The sequence below is a fragment of the Agelaius phoeniceus genome, chromosome Z, assembly GCF_051311805.1.
Source record: "Agelaius phoeniceus isolate bAgePho1 chromosome Z, bAgePho1.hap1, whole genome shotgun sequence".
In the NCBI taxonomy this organism is placed as follows: Eukaryota; Metazoa; Chordata; class Aves; order Passeriformes; family Icteridae; genus Agelaius; species Agelaius phoeniceus.
Window position 1 is genome coordinate 78575782 of NC_135303.1, and position 18106 is coordinate 78593887.

At 42.2% G+C, this 18106-nt stretch overlaps 1 long non-coding RNA gene across 1 annotated transcript in view; it reads right to left on the reverse strand.

Annotated features, from left to right (window-relative positions):
• The window catches only part of LOC143692287 (uncharacterized), a 33987-nt gene extending 20185 nt beyond the window's left edge, over positions 1-13802 (reverse strand). The window contains exon 1 of the long non-coding RNA XR_013180179.1: positions 13319-13802. This is a non-coding gene — a long non-coding RNA (uncharacterized LOC143692287). The remainder of the gene's footprint in view (positions 1-13318) is intronic.
• Positions 13803-18106: the final 4304 nt, after the last annotated feature.

Here is an 18106-nt window from a genome sequence, read left to right on the forward strand (position 1 = left end):
AGCTGGGCACCAGGGCAGGCAGGGGCTGTGCACGGAGTGAGGCACTGTGAAAGGTGAGGAAGGTGATGCTTCACTGGGGGCAGAGTTTCCAGCGAGCAGTTCGTGGAGTTGCTTCTTATTGGCAGAGGTTTGCTGAGTCCACGTGGGATTCCTGACATTTCCTCATTTCCTCCCACCAGGTCTGAGGTTCAAGTAAATAAATAAACTGTAAATGACAAGGAGAAAGGCCAGGAAAGGGTTCCGGCTGTCATCATGCAAATCCAGAATGCTTTTGACTGCAGCTATATTCCATTTATATCAACAAATTAAAACACAAAGTCACATTTGTACAAAAAATATTAAAGAGATGTTCTGTCAGAAAATTATTCACAAAACTATCATTGTTTATGTTATATTCTTTCTTTACATATTTACAGTATGATCTCAGCAAAGTGATTCCTGTGTAAGTTAAAAAGAGAATTTTTCAATTCTTTTTGTGGCACCAATGAAGGGTAAAAAGGAAGGTACATACTTGTCATGCAGGTATAACTCCATTACCTCCCTGTCTCATTGTACAGCAAGGCAATCTATCCACACATTAATTATTTACATTGAAAGACTCCTTCATGTACAAACAAATGCTTTGTAATAAAGTTGGATGAAAAATGTTATTTATATTTTGGCATCACAATAACTGGCCTATCTCCACTATTACTGACACAAGGAGTGCAAACAAACTTCAGCTGGTAGATCTAAACACCAGACAAGGTCTGATTCTAACACAGCAAGCTAATCAGCTTCAACCCTCTGTTCAGTAAAATAACTTTCTGGTTACCTGGACAGTTAAACTTGCTAATATATATGAAGAAAATTTAGGTTATTCATTTTGATATTCAGTTCATTTCAATATCCCCATATAGTCATATTGTCTAAATGTGTGCTGTGCTACTACATCAAAGAATTTAAAATTTTTTGCAGACTTTTTGCATCCAAAAAGATACTTTTTTGTGAAATATTTCATTTTCTGGGTATTCCTGTTGGAAACATAAGCCATGAAACAGCAGCTTCAATACATTCCTGTATTTAAATTGCTCTTGTCAGACTTCAGAGTCAATACCCACAAATAAAGAGTGGAGACTTAATTCATCCAGTCCACATGAACTTCTGCTTTCAGCTTTGAGGTCTCAAATGCAGGTTTTTCATGACTGAACCATTCCTGTGGGTTCCCATGTGGACAAGAGTTCACCCTCTGTTTTTGTTTCAGGCATGGTGATAAGCAACAGACAGTTTAGGTAACCTGCCATTTGCAGTCTTGATCTAAGTGGACCCCAATTCCTCCTCTGGAGCTTTAATGCTTATTTACATTAAGGTACTTTTCATGAAAAATAATATCTTGTGTAGGGCAAATATGTTTAATGTTTACTGCATTTATTACATAGTAACTATTCTCCTTAAAAAAATATTTACCTCAATCTGAAAGCCCTCCTCATTTTAAAATAACACTAAGCTAGTTTACATAGAGACTTTACAATCACATTATTTTTCAATAACTTATTTTCATTGATCGGTGTAACAGTTTGACATGTTATTTATGGGCTACTGTGATGAATCACATCCGTTTCCAAGGTAAAGTAAGCAAATTCTCTGTTTATAGGATTAAAGTTGAAGGTCAAACTTTGATTATATTTTCTATTCTACTACAGCAATATAAAGCAAGGCCTTTAGACTTCAGAATTGGCAACCAGTCATATGAGATGCTTTTATACTTAAAAATTGACCACAAATTTTGATTAAATCACAATTAACATCTGAGAGGCAGGAAACCTAGCAGATAACTGCAATAGACTCAGAGAGGAATTTATTTTGTGTTTTGAATATGTTGTTGTTGTTTTTTTTTTTTACCTTGCAAAGAGGATTTATTTATTTTTAATCTTTTTTAAGAAAATAGTTTTTATTTACTGGAGTGTGAGAGCTGATAAAACACTAGCCTTCAATGCTTATGGTGCCTTGTGGTATTTATCTAATTCACTGGCCCACTGCTGTTGAACTTCTACCAGTGTATATTTATCAGTTGGCCATTGGCAGGTGCAAGTGAAATTTGCTTTGTCGAGAAATGTAATGTATAAACAACATTTAACCCCTTTTTTTAGCAACACATTGTTAAAGTCTCAGCTGGGGTCTCAGAGCTGCTGAAGCACTGGCAACCTTAAATTGTAAAGGAAGTTGTTGCGCGATGCAATAATTAATTACCCAGATGCTCTCCGCTCCAGTCAAAAACAATGCCCAGCACACTTACACAGCCAAAGGGAGAGGGCATAGATGATGGAAACATTTGTGTTAAAAGATAAACGTATGCAGATCAGAATCCCATCCAAAATATCCCTACCAAATTATTTCAAAAAGGAACAGGGAAGGGAAGATGGTGAAGTACGTGCTTTCACTGAGCTGTGGAAAGGTTGTTTCAGAGGTTTCTTGATACAACATGAGTATTGTTGCATTTAGATTAGAGGTACTGACCTTGCTTCATCACCCAGCTTTATAAACCTGTCTCTATGCTGTATGTCTTTTTTGTCTTGCAAGATTTATGTCAAATCATTTGTTATCACGTACATTGTTGTGCCAAGATTTGCAAATCCTGGCTTGTGACTGCAGCTGTTCTTTTAGGTCAGGATTATGGAATATTTTTGGTACATGCAGTAGAAACAGACATGACTCTCCCTTCAAACTAAACTCTTCTTCAGAGAGATCTGAATTATACTTAGAGGTTACTACACAGGGAGGTTTTGCTCTGTCCTTTTTAAGCAAGGGAAGAAGAATCCACTCACACAGGGGCATCCCGATTCACGGGACTTTCTAATGCTAGGTCTGTCCAGGGACCTGTCCCAGTACTAAAAGTGAACTGGTAGAGCTTAGGAAGAACAGGTTTGTACGGAAGGACAGAAACATAAACCATGCTGTGGCACCGTGAGGAAGGAGGCTGTGTGAAAATCTCTGTACGTTACAGTTACAGGCATAAATCTAGAAATCTCTCTACTTCTTCTTCGGGAACCCACATTGGCCCTTTTTAGCTCTCCTGGCACATTTCAATGGATGAAAAGGATTGAATTGACAAAGTAGACTGAGCTACCTCCTGGGTGTTGTAGCTTTAACTGTATGGATTGAGGTGTGGATGAGGATGAGCTGAAAGAATATTAGGGAAGTCTGTCAGAGCTGACTGCCTTCAGGATGTCAAGACTGGATGCAGAGCTCTCACAGAGTCCCAGAGATCTGATCAGTGACTGTTTTTTATAGTTTTGTGACTCAAAGTGTGCCTTTTAGGGCAGGCTTAGGCCTGAGCAATAGGAGATACATAAACACCCCAGCCCAGAAAAAGTCTCAGGAAGCACAAACTCTGGAACAGTTTAGTTCAGAGACACAATTTGTGCTAGAGCCCATGCCCAAAAATTGCTACATACTCTCATGCCATTTTACTTGGTGAAATGGCAATTTCACAAAAAGACAGAATGAAGGTTATACCTGTTTCCTTCCCTGATTACTTGCAGGCTTAGATAGGGGAAAATTTACACCCAAAAGTGAGGGTTTTGATAAGAGAGCAACTGAACCCCACACAACTCCTAAAAAGCACTCTGTGGATGCCTCCTGCCATCAGCTATGCATTAGTTTAGCATGGCTTGAGCCAAAGTTTATGCAGCTTGAACAAGATGAAATGTGGAGCCCCTGCTCCTTTTTGTTCTCAGGGAGAGATATGGATGTCACACACAGCCTTGTCCTTACTGAAGAAAATTTTGCATTCTCTTCAGCAATTCAGTCTTTATCTCTGAGTTTCTGCACCCACACCAATTAAATGATTCCATCTTTAGCACTAAAGAATTTGTCTTGTAAAATAGGTCCTCAGCTTTGAAGTTTAGTACAATTAAAATAAAATACTGCAAATTAGGAATGCAGTGAATCAGTTATTACACAAATGCATTCTATTAATGATTTAGGACTACTCTCATGAGCAAGAATTCTCAGGACTGGATTCCATACTCATTAAGGGAGAGCCTGGTTTTACTGCTAACTTGCAAACACCAGATGGAACACAACAGGATCCTTACACAGCATAAAGGTGAGCAAATATATAATTTGTTACAGGATCAGAGTCCTCCCAAAGCAACGCTTGTACTTCACTGATTTCTACCAACAAGGATTAAGCTGTGCAGTTTTCTTGTGTGCTGTGACTTTTGACAACAATAAAATGTTCCCTATTGCCATATGACACAGCCAGGTCCAGATGTGCTATTTTGGTTTGAGATGGTTAAACTTTTTTTTGTTACTATGGATATTATCTACTGAATGGTTTACTTACAGCCTCAAGGCTGTCATCGCGTACTGTTTAATTTATAGAGCTGGTCCAAATCTCTGTGGAAAAAAAGTCACCAATATTTCTCACAACTTTCTTTGATTTATTTTTCAGTGTCAACCAAGACATAACATTTATTATGATTCACCTTAGCATGATGACATTTCATTATTCTTACTGAAGAAGATGTTCCTGAAAAAAAAAGAGATCAAAATCTCCTTAGCCTCGTGGATATCCCATAATAAATGAGGGGATCTGTTTTTCTTCAGTGCCTCAATAAGAAGAAGTGTTTATGTTTCAGGACCAAGCCCCCACAGAATATTTACAAAATTTGTTGCGAGGTGTTGAGACATAAATCTGAAGTTCAAAACCTACATCAAATACAAATGAAGACCTTTAAAATATAGAGTAAAACAAAAAGTCAGAGATAAAATGTAAATGTTTTTAAGAATTACTGAAATCCTTGTGTCTTCCCCATAAATAACACATAAAAATCATTTTATCAGATCAGATCATTTTATCATTTTATCAGTTGTTAACATCTTATAAATTAATTAAATTGCAGTGTGCTAAAATAAAAAAGCCAAACATTCTAGAGTTACTACATATAGCCACCAAAGCCCATTACACTCTTCCTTGAGCAAGCAAGAGAGAAAGACTTAAAGTAGCATCTGCTTTACATAAGAAATTGTTATCAGAAGCTAAAACCCTGAATTGAAAGTTACTTTGAATTTCACGATGGTAAATGAATATGAATTTATTTTATTAAGGGAAAAATGTCTTCCAGAAATCTCATGGAAAACAACCCAGAGGAGGACATAGTTAAAAATAAGAATAACCAGATAATCTTGACTATAGTTCCTCAGAAAACAGCATCACCCTCATAATTTCATAATAGCACTTGTTTTATCTCATTCCACGATCTATATGGCATGCTAGAATTTAATTGCTTCTGGAAAGATTTAGAAAAGTGTCCTGATATATTTATATATAACTGATATTTGTCAAAGCATGCATATTTATTTTTCTTTGTATTTTTGTTTATTAACATTAAGTAATTTATATTTAAATATATACTGAAACAGAATAAATCTCATCTTATATTAAGCATTGTATGCAGAAGGAAGCAGAGTCTTGGAGGCATTTGTATTCTGGTCTCAGACTACTTCCCAAGTCATACAAAGGTAGATGTCATGGGGTTCATAAAAAGGTCTCTACTCTGATACTAGCTCTGAGGACAGCATCTGTGGGAACACACGTGAAAGATTATGTGCTTTAAAAATGTGTAGCCTAGCTTGAATGCTAGGACACGAGCAGTTATACAATATCAAGTTCTTATAAAATAGTTTGTGATGGCTGAGGAAATGTATTCTACAAAACAAACTTTTCATTGCTGCAATCAAGTTCATGCATCAGTGTGAGGTGTCAGTGCATCACACAGCTCAGAAGCATAAAGCTGTTTTGTTTCCCCACCTGCATGCTTTCTTAGTCAACCTTGCACTGGAAATGCCCTTTTCTTGCTTCTACCCAGAGTTATACTTCTCTCTCATTCTCCCACCTGCACATGGAACACCAAATGACTGCCTATTCCTCTGGATTTTAGACTAGGGCCAGGGATTCTGCTAGCTATATCTTCACAGTGGGGGCTATTTAGTGACTTTATGCAGCTGAACTACTGTCATAAATATAGGGCATTTTTTCACTAGGTAATTTTTAGCCATGATGTTCCCTGTTTCAGCTGCCAGTGCACTACACAAACACACATGTCAGCACAGAGCAGAGGAGAGGTGCAAGGGTGTGAATAAAAGGCTGGAACAATGGACAGGAAAGAATTTTCATGGCAGCAGCAGCTTCAATTTGCATCTTATTACAGGCTCACTCAATCTTCCTCTAACAGTCCTTTGCTCAGGTCTGTATACCCCCAGTTGTGGCTTCTAGTGTCTACAGCTATTCCATAACTAGACACTTAATTGTGCCTTTCATTTCACCAGAAGGAAAGAGTTTTAACCCATCTGCTGGTCTTAACACGTTCTGCAGTTTGCCCACAGTTCAAAGGTTCATGTGGTATCTGCCTTAATCACTGCTAGGGCAATGGGGAAGCTCTACAGTGAATAGAGAAGTTGGTTTTAATTAAAGAAATAAGTATTTCATTGTCTCAGCCAATCTGAAGGTTTTTTATCAGGAGAAAACATCGAACATGCCCCTCTTCTTGTTGTGTAAGTCAAGGCTGGAGCCACAAAATGGGAACTGTGCATTCTACACATCAGGACTGCACAGGTAGGAGCAGCAAAACCCTGGAAACATCAGGTATCTGGGGTAGATAGAAGGTGGTAGGTCAGTCTTGTAACACAGGTGGGTTAGGAGGGTTACAACAATCCAGGAAGAAAAGAAAGCAATAGTGTATCCAAAAGCTACATCTAGAGCTTGGAAGTGAAAAACTGAAACTGGTCAAGGAGCTCAAACTGTGGAGTACTGATGGCAAAAGGAAGAAGTGATGGCTGTGTGAAGGCAGGTGGGAGAAGGACTGGTGTGGGGGTGGCCCTGGAGCCCCTCCCCACAATCTGGGGCCAAGCAGCAAAGCTCTGCTGTGCTGGAGCCAAGGGGCTCCCCCTGCACAGAGCACAGAGCACAGAGCTCGCTGGCTCTCCGCACACACATCTCGGCACCTGACTCCCTTGTGCTGTACAGATTGGCTCTAAGACTCTTTTACGTCACTCTGGGAATGAAATACAAGTAAATCCAGATTAAGGCTTTTTCCTACAGCCAGTGTGGGATAAAGCTTTACTTTCCTCAATATGCACACACTCATGCACCACGTATGCACACACCAGCTTGAGTTACCCTCTTTTTACAGATTCAAGCCCAGCCTTAGACAAGGGACCCTGTTGTAAGCATATACGCCTCGTTATTCTCTGATCAACAATGCATGCAACTTTTTCTGTAATTTATGACATAGTTGAATTTGGCCTACATATGTCATTAGCATCGGGTTCATTTTTTCTAACTCTACTTTTGTCCAAAGATCTTTGATAACAGCATAAATCGTTGCCAAAGCTTAATGCTAATCTCCTGAATTTTGAAAGCACAACAGGCAAAGTCAACCCCTGAATATGTCTGAGACATAAGCATTCAAGATACAAACATTTGCAGAAAATAACAAACAAAGCTGTGTTATTTCTACAGTCAAATAATAGCACTAGTACTGAACAGAGAACAATTTAAGAGAACAAAAACGTAGTGAGATTAAAAATATACCTGATTAAATGGGACTTTTTGTTTTGCCAAATGCCTGGGCTTTTGTTAAAAACAGATAATTCATTTCAATTGTGTGGGTCGAAATCTGCGGGAATGAAACCAGCAGAAAGTGTAGGACATGATTTTTGCAATGGGTGGCCAAGCAGTTACTTATATGCAGTGCTGCCACAATCAAGACTTGGTTTCTATTTGCTGATGAGTGAATTCCAAACCGAGGGAGGCATGGGAAACTTGCAATGATCTCACTTGGGTGCCCCTCATTCTCCTGCCAAAACTGAGGAATACCTAAAACACAATTTACTTAAAAACAAATTCTTCCTTTTTAGCACAGATCATGATGTTCCAAATAAATGGCTGTGTCCTACTGCTAAGTATGATGTCATATCCCCTCGTCATCCTTTCCCCATTTAGACACACAGGAAATTAAAATTGCATTTAGACCAATGCACGCAAAGCCAGACCTATTTTCAGAATTACACTGCAAAAATTAAGAATTTAATTGCTTAGCAAAGCAAGCTTCTCACTCTGTTATTTATTTCTCCTTTTAGTTGATGAAGATACAATCTCCTGCAAACATTCAGATGAATATATCCAAACAGTGAAATCAAGACCCAGGAAAGAGAACTGAAAAGCTATCCCTGGTGACAATAGTAAGCAGGTAAAAGGAGTTCAGACAAGACAGCAAAGATCATGTTTTTAGCTACTATAACCATCACAAAGTATTGATACACCTTTTCACTAAGTAAATAATAAAAATCTTGGCTTTCATAGTGTTTCACATGGCCTGCCTAGTACGGGGTGGAGAAACACTGCCTAGCATCCCAGACAACTCCTCTAGGCTCAGAGCTGTCCTCCACTTGTGCCACGCCACAATCTGTGAGAAATGCCCACTCATTCCCTGATGTTAACAGGAGTACAAACCCCAGCCCAGTCCTCTTCTCACCTCTGTGTGTGGCACAAGGTGCACTAATTTCTAAGCACCATTGATCCCAGGCTCAAGCATTGTGGCAGCAGCTGAGCAGCCCAAACTATAAATTATCCCTTTGCAATGGCTGGTGAAATAGGGCTTGATTCTCACATCACTTACACAGCAGGCTTGCACCAGTGGAACTGCATGGATTTTTACTGAGGTATATTCAATTCATTCCAATGTAAGCAAGAAGCAGCAGTTACTTTCCAAGTTAAGGGGTTGCTCTGGCAGAGCAATATGAGTAAGGGTGCATCAGCTACCTAAGAGTGCCTTGCCCACAGCAATGCTAAATGCTACCCATGTCATCTGCTTTGCATTCTTCACAAGTCTTCAAATCTTATTTTAAAAAGGATACAAAGAATTACCATCAAGAATCCATCTCCATTAGCTGGTCAGTGCCATTCTAACACACCCCAGCCATGATTATCAGCAGGTTACACCTTGTGGTGTATAAAGACAGCCCTGTTGAGGTTTGCCTGGTTGGTTTATAGGCAATCAAATGTAGACGTTGATAATACCCATCCATCTCAGTCCTTCACTCTTCCCTCCTGGCACTAGTAGAGTTACTGATATGATATCTTGGCACAATTGGCTGTTTAAGCAATATTTGCTGAGAAGCAGTTCAAAGGACATATGTGGTGTGCCTGTGTGCACGTGCATTGATGCACAGAAGAGACTGAAAGATCATCCTGCAGGGGTAAGAATGCAGACCATGTCATTTCTTCTTGAATCTGTTCTCTTCCTTCTCTATGTTGAGATTTTCTTAGGTCTCCCAGTACCTTTGTTCTTAGCCATGGTAGCCTGGGGAATACATAAATATTTAAGAGACAAGAGGGAATGGTGTGACAAAGAATTATCTCTTCCAAAGAATTACTGGAAAATACTGCTTGGTAAAAGTAAAATAAATCAAGTTCCCCTGCCTTCTCTCTGATCCATATTTTTCATCATATCCTTTTTTTCTGGTAAGACATCCTTTTTTCCCTCTGTCTTTCCTCTTGCATTTCTCTATATTTTTTCCTAAGCTTTACCTCAGGTATTTTATCTAATCTGTGACATTTTAGGTAGTACCACTTTACTTAAAGCTGAGGTGCAGTGATGTTCTTAGCACCAGAGTCACAAGGAAAAAAACCAAAACAGAAGATAGGGTTTCCAACTTACAAAAGAAACACCAAGCAGGGACCAGCATTCTGATTCCAGGTTTGACTAGTGTGTGGCCCATCAGGGTTTGGCCTCTGACATAATCATCTAGAACAGCTGTAATAATATCTAAAAGACAATCTGCCAATTAATTATTCTCTAAAAGCCACTCCACTTGTCCATGACTACTCTGGAATTTGTGTATTATATGCTGCTGGTCTTCAGCTAATAGAAGCAAAAAACCTCTTCTTTCATGAGGAGAAAATTCATCTAAGTAGAGGATCCTGCAGCCTGGCTTGGTCACATCTGCAGGCAATTGCATGTAGGTACTCTCTGTGTTGGTAACTTAAAATTTCCCTTCCTGAGTAGTGGTTTCTGCTCTTGATATTTTGATATTCAATATCATATTCATTTTCTCAGCCCCAGAGTTTCCAGTACAAGACATGTGCCATTTTGAAGTGTCAGGGATGTAAGGAGGAATTTGAGCACTTCACAAAAGAGCTTTAAAATGGGTATTATTCTACATCAGAGTGGGTACATTTTGGAATTCACTACATGCTCATATGGAATGTATTAGACATATTTTTCAAAAACTGCACTGTATAAATAAAGCCTAGTAACAATAATGGAAAATACTAGGAAAAAATGCTTGCTGTCCACTGCAGGGTAAAAATCCAGCATTGTATTAAATAGTAGATGTGTATGTTTTTACCATTCTCTTCCTATAAATTGAATCTGTTACAAAATTAATTTTATTTCAATATATTACTTTAAGTATGTCTTAAAACTTAGAAATATATATGGTTAAAAAACTCCAGTGGAATATAAAATGGAGGGAATCGATTTAGGGCACCTCATGTTAATCTATATACATAATTCATATGAAGTTTAGGGATCCAGAAAACAGGATCCAAGACACTGTGATCATCTTTCTCACTACAGAAGCACAAATTTGTGCTAAAATTCTCTAGTGTTTTGAACTGCACGTGCACATAGTAGCAACACGCTATGATCCCCTAACTGTCGCTGTCTCCTACTGGCCAGCCTCTGAATATATCCAACATCCACCTGGCATAAAACCCTCTCTTCCAGAACAAAGAATGACCTGGATGATGCAAGGATATTTGTTTTATTAGGAACATCAGAGAGTTAATAAGAAAATAGTAACTCAAGAGTGTGTCACAACACAACTATGCAACCAACAGAAATACAAGAATGAAATGAACATAGGGCCTGAGGTAGGACAGAATTTGTTCTTCTAAGACTATTTGGATTCCCATGTTAAGTTTATGAACTTTTGTTATGAAAATAAGTGGTGAAGATTATGGAAAATAAAGATTAGGAGCTGGAGAATGTTTTTGGGTTTTTTCCTTGTTTAAATGACAAATGTTCAGAGATGAATGGGTGGCAAATGAAGACTTTATACAGGTCTCATTATATACCTTCTTCAATGGTGGTAGTTCCTAATTCTAACATCAGCTCTCTGCCCCAACTATGTCTAATTAAGAAGCTAATGCAGACTAGATTGTTACTATTAAAATTTGGGATGTTTTAATTTATAACAGCTTTGGTGCCTGATATATACACATGAAAGATTAGTAAAATTTGATCACCTGGGCAAGAAAAGTTTATAAGAAAGGTTTTAATGTCTTTTCAAGAAACTCCCAGCCAGTCAAACAAACAAACAAAAAAAACCAAAAACCGAAACCAAACCCACCAGTGCAGTTTCTCAGAGATAGATATTATACTGGTGTGCTACAAATCATGAAACTGCTGCACAATACTCTGGTGTGTGCACTGTGCGTGAATGAGCGACAGAGAGACTTTTTGGCCTTTGCCATGTTATTCCCACAGTGTTACAAGGGGGAAACTCGGGAGCTGTTAGATGTTATCTCTCTGCAAGATGACTGTCACGTAGAAATGTGAACGCTACAAATTCACTGCTGTGAATTTTAAGCAGGGCATCAATTTTCTGTAATTCATGAGTTGGATGCTAGTCAGCCTTTGAGTCATGCTTCGGGTAGCTCCTACCGGGTGGTAAAACAGCTTGTGAAGAGTCAGGCACAAGGCTGAGCCTGATAGTACTCGAGAGCCCCACGGCAGCCCCTGGCAGCGTCCCTGGCAGAGCTGCCGGCACTGACACTCCTCTGCGGCCGGCTGAACTCCAGCTGCAGTGTTGTTTTCAGCTGGGCTGAGGCATGTTGTAATGCCTGGAGGTACAAACTGCAGGCATTTTCCCTGCACTGGAGAGCTAGAGAGACGCACTTCACTTTGAAGGCTACAGTCACGGTTAAGCAAGGATTGTAAGGCATAGATATGGTGTGTGTGGGCAGGAGATACTTGCTTAGGTGCATGGAGTTCACAAGTGTACGTTTCTGTATAAATTGCCTGCTATTATGATCGAGGAAAGCTTTTAAATTATTCGACTCGACAAGCAAACTAGAGGGAAAATGTCTATTAACCCACCCAAAATCAGAGTGCATCCTGGCGCGGCGGCCCCGGCAGCTGCCCGCCCGCCTGCCAGCGAGGGGAGCCCGGCGCTGTGTGACCCTGCCCGGTTCAGCCGGCCGCTCCCTCTGCCGGAGTTATAACCCATTCATGCCTTCTGCTTCGGGCTCAGAGGCGTGCGTGGGTGTGATGTCTAAAATTATGCAGACTGGGATTTTTTTTATACACTAGTTTAAATGACTGGTGCAATGGGTAGGAGGGAACAATAGGACTTTGCGGTGCGAGGTGATATGCAGTGGAATAGGATTAAGGAGGACAATAATTATATGGAAGAATCTTGTTTCCTAACCTCCTACGTGATAAGGTGTAAAGCGTAATTGTAAATTACAATTAGCCGGAGAATAAAGGTTTCCTCGGGAGCGGGGTGGAATTTCATCGCGGTGTATTGATGAATATTAAACCCGAGCGGCTTGATCGCCACCGCCGAGCTGCGGCTCTGCCCTTCAGCGTCGTTTTGCGGAGGGTCTGAGCCGCTGCTGCCGGGAAGAGGGAGAGCAGCGGGGCCGGGGCTGCGCGGGGCTCGCAGGGCGCGGAGGGCCCGGGCTCGGGCACGGCCGCTGGCAGGAGAGGGGCAGCGGCTAATCGGATTGGGTAGACTCCCGTAATCCCAGCCCGATCGGCGGTGGTGTCCCTCTCTCTCCAATATCACTAATGTCACTTCTATTAGCTGCATTAGACAGATGTTCAAAAGCTCCCTCTCGCTCGCTCGCTAAATCTGATCCCCCTGTAATACTTTCACTGGTATTAAATCCACATGCACCCACTCTTATTCCCTCCCCCCGCCACCCCTCCTCTCCCCACCCCCGTCATCCCTTTTACTTTCCTGAGTGGACCCTGGCTCCGTTTGATCGTCTTTTCCAGGGCAAAACGAGATCCTCTGGCGAGCAGACAATGGGATTGCCCTCCCTACCCATATGGTTGTCTCCCACTGAACCCTGTTTTCTTCACAACCAAAAAAAAAAAAAAAAAAAAGGGTAACAAACCCAAGCAAACAAGCAAACACACAGAGAAAGTCCAGCCAAACTGATACTGCCTGGGATGTCACTGCTGCTGGATCTGATTTGATTTGATTTTCAAATCAGAGGATTTGATTCCACGTTCATAAAAGAGAGAATTGTGAGACTTACCTCTTCGATGCAGGATTGCAATTATTGTTGGGATGATCTAGATCTCCCTATATAAATGCACAGATGGATAAACAGACACACATTTGTTTAGATAGATCAGATACACATTTTCGGCAGGTGCGTCTTCCCAGTTTGTTTATCCGGACCGACATGTCTTTTCTCTAACTCTTCTTTTTTAAAAAAAGGTTAGGGAACATCCAGCCGAACGGGCTTTTAACTTCATTTTCTTGCTCTGGATCAATGTTCCTTGACACTCTTTCCTGCTTCACTTCTACTGCTCTTCCTTACTTTTTGCAGTCCTTTTTCGTTGTATTCGCCTTTCCCTCTTACAGGGTCACAATCCTCTTTGTAACTGTATGTTTTATTCCACACACACCCCCTCCAGGTGTCCTTTTGTTGTTTTCTCCGACTAACCCGCAGAAATGAAACACATATGCAACTCTGTCTCCTTGCATTTTCAGATGTTTCTCTCACTATTGTCTGCTACAGCTCATTGAAAGTGCAAAGTGAAAACAGATGTATAAAAGATAAAAAAATATACACGCACGAAGTCCATGGAGCAGAGAATAAATCTGGTAAATCCCAGCAGAGAGAAAGAGGGAGAAAGAGAAAGAGAAAGAGAAAGAGAAAGAGAAAGAGAAAGAGAAAGAGAAAGAGAAAGAGAGAAAAGGGGAGAGAGAGAAAGAGAGAAAGAAAGAAAAAGAAAGAAAGAAAGAAAGAAAGAAAGAAAGAAAGAAAGAAAGAAAGAAAGAAAGAAAGAAAGAAAGAAAGAAAGAAAGAAAGAAAGAAAGAAAGAAAGAAAGAAAGAAAGAAAGAAAGAAAGAAAGAAAGAAAGAAAGAAAGAAAGAAAGAAAGAAAGAAAGAAAGAAAGAAAGAAAGAAAGAAAGAAAGAAAGAAAGAAAGAAAGAAAGAAAGAAAGAAAGAAAGAAAGAAAGAAATGCACCTCAGCTTCTTAATTAGCACAACAGGGCATTTTCATGAGATTTGATCATTTCCTTCTGCCCGGACAAGAAGAAATCAATGGGGTAGGAATCTATAAATCAGTCAGCATGTCAGGACAAATCAAAATAATGCTTCTATTATTTCAATCAATAAACCATTTTTATACCTAACATCTGATCTACACAGTGTGTTTGTGTTGGAAATTTGCAGATCCGCTTTGCACAAAAACAAACTATTAACATAAGTGTCAATCACATTTTTAACTGTTTGAAATGGCCGGAGATTTCAACGCGGGGCTGACTGAAAAATTCCGAGAGAAACAGAAATGCGCGGAGGGGCGGATCGCGATGAAAACACTTCCGAAAGTTTGTTGCTCCTTTATTGTTTGCCTTCCTCCCTTTCCCCCACTCCTGCCTGAGCCCTGAGCTCTGCGACCAGCTGAGCCGAGAGGGCCAGGTGGGGAGGAGGAGACGTGGGTGGGGAAGCGGGGAGGGCGCGCAGGACCCCACCGGGTTCTTGCCCCGAGCCCGCAGGGGTCCGGCTGTGCCCCGCAGGTGCAGCAATCGCCAGCAATGCCCAGGCCAGCGCCGAGCCCCGGGCAGCTCGGGCAGACGGGAGGGAGGATATTGGCTGCCGGAGGGAAGAGCAGCCTCACGCTCCCTGGCCCGCTCCCTTCGGGCCGGGTCTGCTCAGCGACTCCTCCGCTACCTGTCTGGAAACCCCTCCAGCTCCAGACAAGGATGGGAAAGGTGCCAGATGGGTTTCCTCTACATCTTGCTGTACAGTGCTTCGCCTTGCTTGTTTGCAAATCCACCAAATAATTCATGCCAAACAACCATTTAGAAACCATTTTCTTTGTTTCTTTGAAACCCTACTGTACAGCTCCATCTGCCTGATATAAATGAATAATCCTTCTTGATACCATTCCTAATCCATTTCTTTACAGTCGAATTGGAAGGGGGGGGGGGGGGAGTGGAGATGGGATTAATCATCTTTAAAAATGGAAACACCCAAACAGCCACAGATCCGGCGTATTTATTGCTTCAAATTAAACAGATGTCCCCTCACCCAACCCCCTCCCTTGTGGCTGGATTTAGGACAAACAGGGGCATTTCTCAGAACCAAAATCCCATGCAAAATTCTTTGGAGTTCAGAGCCTGGATTCTTTTTTTCCAGGGCTAAGTAGCATCAGGCATTACTCATATGTCTCGATCAATCCTTCATTAGACAAGAGGAGGAAGACGAAGCAGAAAAGCGAGGAGGAGATTTTGGCCTGTCGGAGGGGAGTAGTCCCGCGCTGCCCTGGGTGTCCATCCCTGCAGCTCCTCACTTCCCTCCCCTGCCCAGTCCCTCCCGGTTTGTTCCGTGTTGCCGCATTACAGCGGGCACGGGGCGATCATCTCTAATTCATTGTTTGTTTGGGAGGGAGAGAAGAGTAGAGAGCGAGGGGAAGAGCGAGTAGCAACTGGAAAGGTTACAGATTATGTTGTTTTGTGTTGGTTTGTTTTTGGGTTTTTATACCCCAGGAAGGATAAACAGGATGGGGAGTGTTTGATGGATTCTCTTTTCCCTTCTTCTTCTTCCTTTTCATTTATTCTTTCTCAATGTGCTAATATTTTTTCGCTATAAGGATGACTTGTGTGCGCCCCTGACAAGGCATATCGGAACAAAGAACGTTTTCACCTCTTCTCTTGGACAATCAGCGCCTGCTCACACCAAGCACCTTTGCTCTGCCCCTACTCCAACACTCCTCGGGTTTTGTTTTTCTTCTCTTTTTTTTTTTTTTTTTTAATTTAAATTTCTTAATCAAATTTCTTAATTCGCTCCTTGATATTTTCATGGATGTTCTACTTCCCGTCTTCCCTCTCATTTCCAGATCAAACGAATCCTGCCTATCTTCCCGAGCTAGCGGGGGTCGGGGGATTAAGATATTATTAGAAAGCCATATTCCCACACTCAAAAAGGAAGAGAAAGGGAAGAATCTCGGGATTTAACGCAAAACGTTGAGGAGATCGGTGGACACCGGCGGGCAGCCCCGGCCGGCGCACGGCGACCTCGGCCCCCACGGGCGGCCGCTGCTGCGGGGGCCCCGCTGGCCCCGGCCGCTGTTCACACCGGCACCAGCCCAGCTGCCACCGGGCTACCACGGGGCTAACGCGGGGCTAACGCGAGGCTACCACCGGGGCTACCACCGGGGCTACCACGGGGCTAACGCGGGGCTACCACCGGGCCTAGCACGGGGCTATCACTGGGCTAACACGGGGCTAACACGGGGCTAGCACGGGGCTATCACTGGGCTAGCACGGGGCTATCACTGGGCTAGCACGGGGCTATCACTGGGCTAGCACCGGGCTATCACTGGGCTAGCACCGGGCTAACACGGGGCTAGCACGCACCCGGCCGGCGGGGCTGGGCGGCGGGAATGGCGAGCACTCCCTGCCCCTGTGGCCGTGGGCTTTTCTTCCTCTGTGCCCGTGCCCGCCGCCCGCGCGTTTGGGCAGCGCAGATTTAGGTCCTCTCCTTGAAACAGCAACAAAGGGGGAGACAGAAGACTGACAGCAGATGCTTACATTTTTAAAAGTCAGAGATGGTACAAGTACATTCTCGGCCGAAGAAAAGAATCAGCGATAATTAATAGATTAAGTTGTTGCCGTTGTTATTGTTATTGTTGTTGTTGTTGCTGTTATCGGAGTGGCTGTCCGGTTCCGAGACGAGACCTAAACATTTTTTTCAGTTTCATAATTTCAAACAGAGTTAAGTGCTGGATCATCAGTTTTTCCCTTTGTCTGCCCCGGTTGTAAATAATGGCTTTGAGATTAGCTAATTATGGCGCATTAATCACTGATAGAGAGGAAATAAATCAAAGCTGAGTTCGAATTTTCAAACTCACTAGTAGAGAGGTGCATAGCAACTCTATCTGCAGGAGATAGGTGCTGTTTAAATTACTGAGGCTATAGAGTAAACCACATCCACGTCACTTTAAATAATGAAGATTTTATTTATACATACCAGTTGTGCCATTAAGTGGAGGTTTGGGGAAATTTTTTCAGTCTGGTTTTGTAAAAAAGTGCTGCAGTCTGAAGCCAGCAACGTTGACATGTCGTATTAACAAACTTCTTGTAATAAAAGCAGAATATAGAGGAGACAAACAGAAAGATGTGTGTGAGAGAGAGGGAGAGGAGATGAAAATAAAAGTCCTGTCAAAAAGACCCCTTATTATTTTTCCCTGTTACTAGCTTACACAGAACTCTGTATTATATATGTATTTAACATATATATTTACAGAAACTAACATTCATGTCAGTTACCGTATTTTTAAGAATTTCCCTAGCCCTCACATCCTCCAGTCCTCCCGACAGCGCAGCGATTTTTGTGGTCATGTCTTCTCAGTATTTTGAAACATTTATCTTCGGGGGTGGGAGTTAGATAAGTATATGCCAGAAAGCAAGAAGCCACCTTCTAGGGGAAGAAATCGTGTAGGTCTTCAGAAAAAGTAGAGTCTGCAGACGAAAATTCGGAGCCCCAGCCAGAACACCTACAAACCCCCCACAGACTCAGGCGGACACACACACACACGCACCAAAAAGCGCTTCTCCAGCTGGAAAGAGGCAGAGACCGCCCCCGCCCGGGTTTTCCCCAGCCCGCCACCATCCATCCCCTTGCCCTCCATCCCCTTGCCCTCGCCCTGCCGCCCCGGGCCGTACCTTCGCCGGGCGAAGCTGTGGCCGCTCTCCGCGGCGGGCTCTCGGCCCGGGGCTGCCCGACAAGCGGGGCTGCGGAGCCTCCACAGCGCGGCCACCGCTGCCACGAGCAGGTGGCCAAAGCCCCGAGCACCGAGCCCACCGG